This window comes from Notothenia coriiceps, unplaced genomic scaffold (genome assembly GCF_000735185.1).
Source record: "Notothenia coriiceps isolate Sejong01 unplaced genomic scaffold, NC01 NC01_scaffold00005788, whole genome shotgun sequence".
NCBI lineage: Eukaryota > Metazoa > Chordata > Actinopteri > Perciformes > Nototheniidae > Notothenia > Notothenia coriiceps.
Window position 1 is genome coordinate 630967 of NW_011338489.1, and position 9972 is coordinate 640938.

The window sequence follows — 9972 nt, forward strand, 5'->3', positions numbered from 1 at the left end:
GGGCTTCTACTGTACCTAATTAACTTAACACTAGAACCGCCAGAGGTTTTTGTATAGGCCTACCAAAAACTGTCAAATCCCGCTATTAGAATGCAATTTTTAACAACATAGGGTGCTACATAACACACTTTCAGGAAAAGTCACGGACTGGGAGACTTTAATATTTTATTGAAAAAAAGTTACATTGCACACACACAACACACATCACACAAATTGACCCGATTGGTGGTTTTAGTGTTAAATAAACTCACTAATTAATGAAACTAGTTCAATACGCATTATTCGTATTCTTATCATTCTTTATGAGCGCAGAAATAGTCTTAAAATCAGATCTGTTTTTTAAATGAAATCTGACGGCAGGCAGTTAGCTCTGATCACCTATGATAAATGCGTCACACCTAATCGCTGGCCATTCAGCCACAGAGCTCTCTCTATACAAATCAAACTGTAGACGGTGTGAAAGCACCTATTGTTTTAAATAATGGTCGGAATGTGACCTGTGAGCCTTCTGAATTACCGTGGGACAGCACATTCTAAACTAAAATGTTCAATCAATAAAGTAACATCTTATCTTATCTTAATAATATCTTCATATTAATAATAATAATAAATCATACAGTATGTGTCCGAAAGGGAGCAGGAGGAAGCAAACACAAAAATATACTGCATATTAAAGCAAACGATTGTAAAGGTTAAAGTGTGAGCATAACAAATAAAGAAGTGTAATGTAAACATTTACATTATGATTATTTAATATATAAAGACTATATATTATTGAATTACAAGATTAGATATACTTTAGTTGATCTAAAATATTGATGTGTTCAAATGCTCTTCAAAACACAACTGAAAGTCCATGAAACTTGTCTTTCTGTATTTGTGAATGAAGCGCCATCTCCTGGTTAAAACCTGAAATTGAAAATCTGGCAACGCCCTCTTGGAAAATAGTGGGAGGGCTTAACATTCCTCTATACTGGTCTTTGGCAGGTCGTAGGCAGGAAGCTGTAAGCTGGAGTCCGAAATTCAGTGCTACATCTGTATATCATATGTCAATAACCTTTGAAAATCTTGAAAGGGATGTGCAAAATAGCCATTATATAGTCTTTAAATTAACTATTAGTAGAGAATAACGAGTAATGAATATACTTTATTACTCGTTTCCATTCATGTCAATTGCAGATAAATGTCTAGTATTCTCAAGCACCAACTATCAAATATCTCTCCTGATTGTTGGCACTTGACAATCACCTTCCCTGAATTTTACTTAGGTGTAACTAAAGTCTGATTTAAGGGTTGTTTATATTTCACATCATTAATCAGAATCTGCACAGTAACTCAAATAAGTGTAGTGGAGTAAAAATACCAGGTTAACCTCTGTATTTAGTGGAGTAGAATCACAAAGTAACTATGAACTGTCATGTGGGTATATATTAATGCATTATGGACAAAAGCGATTTTCACCCATTTAGTAATTATATGTTTTACATTTGATAACACCAATGTCATGGCAACTTCTAATTGTGGGAAAAACGAAAACGTTCAGTAGAGACATCCCATAGAACATTTTGCGAAACACAATAGCCAGCATGTGTAGTTCTGGGGGGGCGTTCGATTCCAGTTTTGGATAGTCTGGCGTGGTTTCGTTCCATTTCAAACAGCTGTTTGACGCTAGGCTAACCTTGGCGCACTGCCACTCCAACATCCAATCCCAGAGCTTGAAGATTAATCACGGGGACTGTAGTCCTAAACGATAGCTGGGGATTATGGGTAGTGTAGTGTCTTCGGCCATCCTAAACTCCTAGAGGCCTACGTCTGTTTCCGCTTATTTTTATTTTGAAATTCAGTTCCTGACGGACGTAAAAAAATCACGAGATTATGGAAATAAACTAGGGGTGCACCGAATGGGAAATTCTTGGCCGAAACCGATACCGAAAATAGGAAACAGTTAGCCGAAAACCGTCATTTTCGGCCTTTCGGCATTCGGTTTTCGGCTAACTGTTTCCTATTTTCGGTATCGGTTTCGGCCAAGAATTTCCCATTCGGTGCACCCCTAGTTTATTTCCATAATCTCGTGATTTTTTNAGGAAACTCTTAAGTCAAGATGGTTTGAAGTAACATGGAGAGATTGTTGGTTGATATTTGGCTAGCCACCCAGCTAGCTAAACTGTTTGATGAACACTTGCATCTTTAACAACATAAGAGGCAATGTTAGCATAAAAAACAGGAAACTCTTGAGTCAAGATGGCTTGAAGTAACATGGAGAGACTGTTGGTTGATATTTGGCTAGCCACCCAGCTAGCTAAACTGTTTGATGAACACTTGCATCTTTAATAACAATGTTAGCACGTTAGCAAAATCAGCTCCTACTTCGCTTAAGTATTATAGCTATTGAAACATTACGTTTTTCCGGCAATAACACAGATTGCCGTTTTTTGCTGCTAGTTAGCTTAGCAATAATTATGCGCAGGTGTGCTCTGATGACAGACGACCAAACGGGTTGGCGGGGCTTCTGACAGTTTAAATAGCCCGCCTTTGTGCATCAGGGGTGCATTTGATATGTTCCTGCAGCCAGCCAGAGTTTGTCATGTGACTGAGTCAGAACCGGTCAGAACACATCCAGGTGTTTCTCTTTTCAGTTAAGAATAATAATTTAGATCCCACACACTTGAACACAAATATGCTGTGCTCATATTCAGAATCCATATTTTACCTTAATGCCCATTAAATAAAAAAAATAAAAAATAAGTTGTAGTTTTATTTATTTGACAGTTATTTTACCAGGAAGGTCTATTCATTGAGATCAAACTTCTCCAGTGTAGCAACCGTACAATTAAAATTGGCTCCACTTTTACCAGCTACAACATAAAAGTGAAAGCAACACTCATTTTAATTCAATAGAATCGTATTATTCTGATATGGGCTACAATGAGTAATTGTATACTTGAATCTTTGATGTTAATACTTTTTTACTTTTATTTAACTAATATTTTGAATGCAGGGCTTTTACTTGAAACTTGAAAAATGTCCACACTGTAGTATTGCTGCCTTTATTAAACTAAACGATCTGGGTACTTCTTCCTCTTCTGAATGCCAGTCGCACGATCCATGATCTTTCACATTTTGCTATACTAAACCTCATATTATCCAACACCTGTTTCTGTATTTTGTTGTACTGAATAAATATCTCTTAATTGTGTTACGATAAGATAAGATAGAGCTTTATTGTCTCCCTTAGGATAAATTTGTCTTGGGCTTCGAGATAATAAACATAAAACATTCAGGTCAATCAGTCATAGATACAGAACAGAGATCACATATCACATGGCAAAGAAACAAACAAGAAACATACAGGTACAGCACTTTCCCTATTGCACATATCCCTATTGCACATACATAAATCAAATATTGCACCTTCCCTACTGTATTCATACACAAATCAATTGCACTTTCCCTATTGCACCTATGCATAGTGTCCGTCAAATTGCACATATCCCTATTGTGTCCATACCTATTTACACATAATACACTTTCCCTATTTAACCTTCTCGATTGAACATACTACACTGTAAACATTTCACCTCCCAACAACACAGCATAATTACAATTGTTTCTGACTGTTCAGCAGCTTGATTGACAGTGGAACAAAGGAAAACTTATACCTGTTCAATTTACAGTTTGGTAATCTATACCTTCTGTTAGCTATGTTGCGAGTTGTGTCAGTGGGTGTGTCGGTGGCATCTGTCCTGGCAGTGGCTCTGATTGATAGGCCTGAGCACAGAGGGGCAGTGGGAGATGAAGAGAGGTCTGATAGCAGGCCGCTAGATACTCCCTGATTCACTGTGTGTCAGATACTGATAACACTGGAGGCTCAGAGAGAGAAAGGCAGAGAGGGAAGTAAGAAGAGAAATAAGGGCCTACATGAATACTTGGAAGAGGAGAGGAGGGAAGTGAGAGGAAAAAGAGATGCTTTAGATGTCACGTCAGTGGAGAGTGTGGAGTATGGGATTGTGGCCGGTAGCTTATTTCATCACACTGACAAATCGAGGTGTGAGTCCCATTGCTCTCGACTTCACGTTGTCAAGCAGACAAACCTCCTCACAACATGATCTCCCTCCTTTGTCTCTCCTTTTTGACTCTCCATTGCTCTTTCTCATCTATTTTTTGTCTCTGCGTGTGTGCTCGCCCTGGTTTTTTATTAATAACTATCTGTGGGAGATGAAATAAAGGCTGTGTGTTTTTTTATGTGCTTGGCGTGGACACAGTCCTGTCATTGTAATGTATGTCTTCCGATAGCACTTTGAGGGTGAAAAAATGGAGTGCACCTTCCTCTCCTCTTTCTGCAGCTTCAGTGTATCAATAGCATCACTCTTCCTCCCCCCCCACCCCCTTTCTTCTTTCTCCCTCTCTCTTCTGTCGCAATCTATCCACTTTCCCATTTTTTTCCTCAGATGCCCTGACCTTATCTATCCATTTTATCTCCCCCCAGTTTTCGGCGCCATTTCTCCTCTTCTCCGCCTGTCGCTCATCCTGGTGTCACCAGGTTTTCTGTCGCCGGGGGAGGAAGGCAAAAGGTTTCTGGAGGAAGCCAATGCAGTCAGGAGGTCACCGATGAGACACATGCACACGAAAGTACTGAGCGTAGCGCCTGATGGTCACGAGTCATTTAGTTTTTGAAAAAGATGAACATTTTTGAGGCATACCTGTCCATCACATGAGGCAGCATTTCACAATGACAACCATACCTGAGTGTGTCACATGATGCTCATCCACACGCAACACCTGCACAAGAAAAGTATGCAAGCTATGTAGCTATGTGGTTCATGAGGTGACATCGTATTTGTCATCAACTTAAACTCTGTGGGATCCTCAGTGTCTGAACAAGGTGTCTGCACTAGTGTGTGTCTGTGCAGGTCTTCCTCTTATGGTATATGGTTAATTAAAAATACATTTTTAGTGTCAGGGTGCAAGGAAGTTATTGAAAAGTATTCATATTAAATAAAGGAAGCAATACAATCCAAGTTGAAGGTGGGGATTGAGGGGTCCAGTGTAGTGACACATTAAATTGTTACATTTGAGTTGTTTCGTCATATTTCATAGAAGTTATCGAAAGAAAAACAAGCAGTATTGAATCTTGAATTGTGAATTTTGTATTAAAAATATTTGAATGAAGTAAAACAAACAGTAAAATCTCATATAAAGTGATGTATCCTGTATAGTGAATAGTGATTAGTAAATCTACCAATTCCACCTTATGCTAATATACATCATGTCTATAAAGTAGCTTTTTACATTTCCATTCAAATTGTCCGAGTGGCCCTTCTAACACAAGGGCCTTTATAATAAACCAGTCAAATCTAAACAAAAAACTGCATTTAATCAGATTTGTTGTGAAATTTGATTGTTTGATGGAGCAATAAATGAATAAGACACCATTTTTCCGCACCTCAGTGAATCAGAGTTAGTGAAATAAAATCTTCTCCAATTAGTTTACATTGTTGCTGCCAAAGTAAAGGACAGCAGATACTAGACATAAAACAATACTGTATGTGTTTGTGTTAACAACAATATTTTCTATTAATATTCAGTCATATTAACTGGTCTCAGGTGTTAACTTTAAAAAGCTAAATGTATCACTATCAGCATTTAATAGTTGTTTTGATGTTTAAAAGAGTCTACTTTAATTCCACCTGGACTCTGCAGAAGGAACATTAGTTTTCAATACAAAAAGTGGATGAACATATTTTCAGGATTTGGTTTCAGGTTGGAAAGAGGATTCCATTGTGGAGATTATTAAACCAGGAAAACTCACAGATGTGGAGAAATTGTCCACAGATCCTTTTTTCTTTATGTCAACCATTGAGTGTGAATGCCTCACAAAGCTCCTGTTATCTATCAGCAGAAAGAAAAAGCAGCTCTGGACTAAAGATTCTGTTGAAATTACATCTAATGACCAGCCGGCTCAGATTATGATTTTTTATTTATCATTTGAAAACCATTGTGCGGGGCTTAAATGCAGCTTGGACTTAAAATATGATAGAACATTTTGCCTTCTTAAAGATATTACTTCGGTAATCATTATATATGGATTGAGTTACACACAGGGGATTTGAGGATGTGCATTCAACTCCTGCTTCAAACCACTTAATATCCGCTCCACTTAAAGTGTACCACAGGTCGACTGTTGAATATCCGTTTGCCAATATACTGGGATTGTGTCTAAATTCTGAATGTGTATTTATGAATATGATCAGGCTTGTTTCATTCCATAGTTTTTGTATTATTGATCAACTTGACCTTGTGTGTCTACGTGAGGCCTTTCATTTTAGATCTAGGATACATCTGCTTGAAATGTTGTATTATGTATGCTTCAATTACTACTTTATTAATGATTTTTAACGTACTTGAAAGTCAGTTGTTAAGTGATATTTGAGTTTAATCTATTAGTTAATACATAAATGAATACATATATCAACATTTTTGACTTTGTACATTGATTCAATTAAATGTTAAGGATTGTAAGACATCCTCTTTGTGTTTTTTTAGGTTTACTGCTCCAAGAATTGCCTTCGGAGCAGTAATATATGAACTAAATGTCTTTAAAACGTTCAGGTGTTTCGTTTCATGACAACTGTTAATAAAATAAAGTTAAATTAAAGGTCAAATAAAATGAAGTTATTCATGTGAACACAAGTTACCAGTAGAAAATACTAATACAATTAAATAAGTAAACCTGAAAGTGGAACATTTTGACCTGGAAATCATCACATACACAAATTGCGGTGTCTTGTTGTCCTGATGGAGTTCCAACTTTTTTTTATATAGCACCTAAATACCTTGGTAGCTCTTGTTCTTTTTGAATTCCATCATTAAAAAAACAAACAAGAAGTAGATTTCGTTAGTGGCAATTGACATGAAATCCATGAAATATTGGTACCAACTTGTACAGATTTGGATTTAATCCCCCCCAAAACAATTGTTGAGCTCCCGGTACATGTATATGAGTTCTGCAGGTGAGGGTACGTACAGTATGGTGGTTGAAGCCCAGAGGATCTGCTCTGTGTTTAGCATCGATCAGCAGGAGATGGAGGTCTGACTCGCAGCCCGGTGTTGTGTCGGCCTGCCCTAATTGATGTAATGAATGTGATTAGGTGCTATCTGAGGGATCGCAGTGCCTGGCCCCCTGCCCTTCTTCCTTATCTCCCAGGGCTTCCTGCATGGGCCCAACAGTGGACCAATAATGCATCAGAATGGGGGAGATGGGCTGACAGGCCTAAAGATGGAGAGGTTACTACACACATACATCACCATGATGGAAATAGAAACAGATCCTTTCAATGCAAAGAACGTCAATTGACCACCATCAGCACTCTTTTACACTTTGCAATTTAGCATTACAGTCTTATTTATAATAATACACCAATATGCACGTTTATTTCTTTAACTTTTGATGTTTTTATAAATGTTATTATTGTATTTTATTTTATTTTTGACATATACACCGCAGCTTTTATATCATAATTTTTTTATTTTATACAAATATTTTATTGCACATTCTTTCTTCTACTATATATTTAAAAACAATTTTACTTGATTTTTTTCTATTGTATTCTTAAAAGGAACAAAACTGAAATTCCCCCGGAATAAATAGTAATTTGTATTTATTGTCAATGCTGGAATTTCTATTTGAGAAATCTTTGGCTTTACAATATCTTTAAAACGCTGGGTTAACGGTTCTGTTTTGCTTTATGTTACATATTCAGAAATACTTTTATCCATGTCTCTTGTATTATTTATTTACATGTATCACTTGTGTCAGTCCCCTATGTTTCTTGTCGGAGGGCGAGGAGAAGAAAGGAGGCAGAGCGAACACAGTGAAGTATTCATAGTGCAACACTGGCATCGTGTGGAGGAATGGAGTATTGCAGATGTTACACTGTTAACGACTCTTCAGTAATAATAAGGATCAGCCTCCATGTATTTTGATGAGGGTTTTGTAAAGTCTCTGGCTTCGTCACAGTTCAGGGGCATAATCCAACAAAGTCCATGGCTAAATATGTGAATATATAATGTATGTGCAGCAACTACACCCAGATAAACACACTTGTGTATATGGGGTATTTACATTTGAAAATGCTCGTTGCTTGTTGAAAAACAACACAGTTAATCAATGAAATGTGTATAATGATGGACAATAAAATATCTTTGTAGGTTTTCTTTTCATTTCTCGTGACTGATTACTTTAAGCCACTAAAAAGTCATTCTTTTTGCAGTTTTTATGCACCATACGGATATAAAATAAGCCAGTGATCAAGTTGTTTTTATTAAACATGTGTTTTACATATTTTTCAGAATCTGGAACATTTGCGTGACTGAATTTATCTGAACAGAATTAGACACTAGATGGATGGATAACAGTGATGTATCTGTATTCTCCACGGAGCTCTGCATAATCTTACAGCCTAAAGACCTCATTATTAAAAATGGCTTTATTTAAACCTAATTTTTACTCTTTCTTAAAATAAGTTTTCTAATTATGAGAGGACACCGGCTGCATAAAGTTACACAATATTTCCATCATTTAATTATACATCCATCAGCATTCTAAACGGAGACGTTTGGCTCTCAGTTCTCCAAACCGTTTTCATCTCGCGAGTTGAATTAACCAATTGATCAAGTTTCTCTCTCTTTTAACTCAGACATGCTTTGTGCTGCACTTTTTGCACTGGATTTATTAATGGCTTGTTCTGATCGAGCTGCTGTTGAAGCAGGAGTTGTTGTGCATCATAAAGATGAATTTGTTGTAACAGAAACTCTAAAGTAGGGACTTGAAAATCGGCTACAAACTGAGACAATATGAATATAAAAACGCCTTAAACCACATTTAAAGCAACACTGCAGGATTGGGCAACACGAGTTACTAATAAAGGCACTTTCAGACAGGGTAAAACAAAATTGGTATTTTATTTACCATAGTTATTTATTTATTGGTTTTTACGGATGAGAACAATATGCAGACGCCTCTGTTTATTCAAACTTTCCTTTTTCCATTACATTTATATTTGCTGGATTTTGTGTGAATACTATTATCATGTGTACTACAGCAACAATTCAGTGCATGATCTTTGGTTCTAAAATGGAGTAAAGCTGACAAAAATATGGCATTAAATTATACAATTTGTGATCAATCTATCACGTGAAGACAATGTTAATAAATTCACACACTCTTTTTGTATATTATGTCAACAATTTAAAATACAACGAGCAGCATTGTACTATGTAGTCCAATTTTCCTATTTTCAAGTGTCAAATAGCAGTTTACAGGATTAATAATAACAACTAAATGTATACAATATAAATAAACAATATACAGAGCACAGAAAATAAAATAAAAAGTCTGGAGGTTAGGAGTATAGACCAGGGGTGTCAAACTCAATTTCATGGCGGGCCACATTTGCATTATTGTTGCACTCAAGGGGCCGGTTGTAACTTTAAGACTATATAAAAATACATATATAAATATATCATATATATAAAATAATGTTTTTACATATTGCTCTGCATTGGATTATTATCAGGGTAATAACTTCATCATTAACTACGTCTGAAAGCAGAAGTCCAGGGCAAATAATTGCAAGTCTCTTCAGTGAGAATGTCACAAAATGATTTAAAAAGAAAAGCCAATTTCTGGAGAAAAAAAAGTAATATAAAAAAAAAGGCAAATTCTAAGAAAAAAGGCATATTTAGAAGAAAAAAAGTCAAATTCTGAGAAAAAAGTCAAATTTGAGATGCATTGTGCTCCATGTATGGGCAACGTGCTCCTGTAAAGCGGCACGTAACCGTATAATAAACATATTATACCATACATGGAGCACAATGCATCTCAAATTTGACTTTTTTCTCAGAATTTNATCCACATTTCCTTATTTCAACAAGTCTGTGTATGAGTCACTAGATTAAATTTGCCAGCTGAGT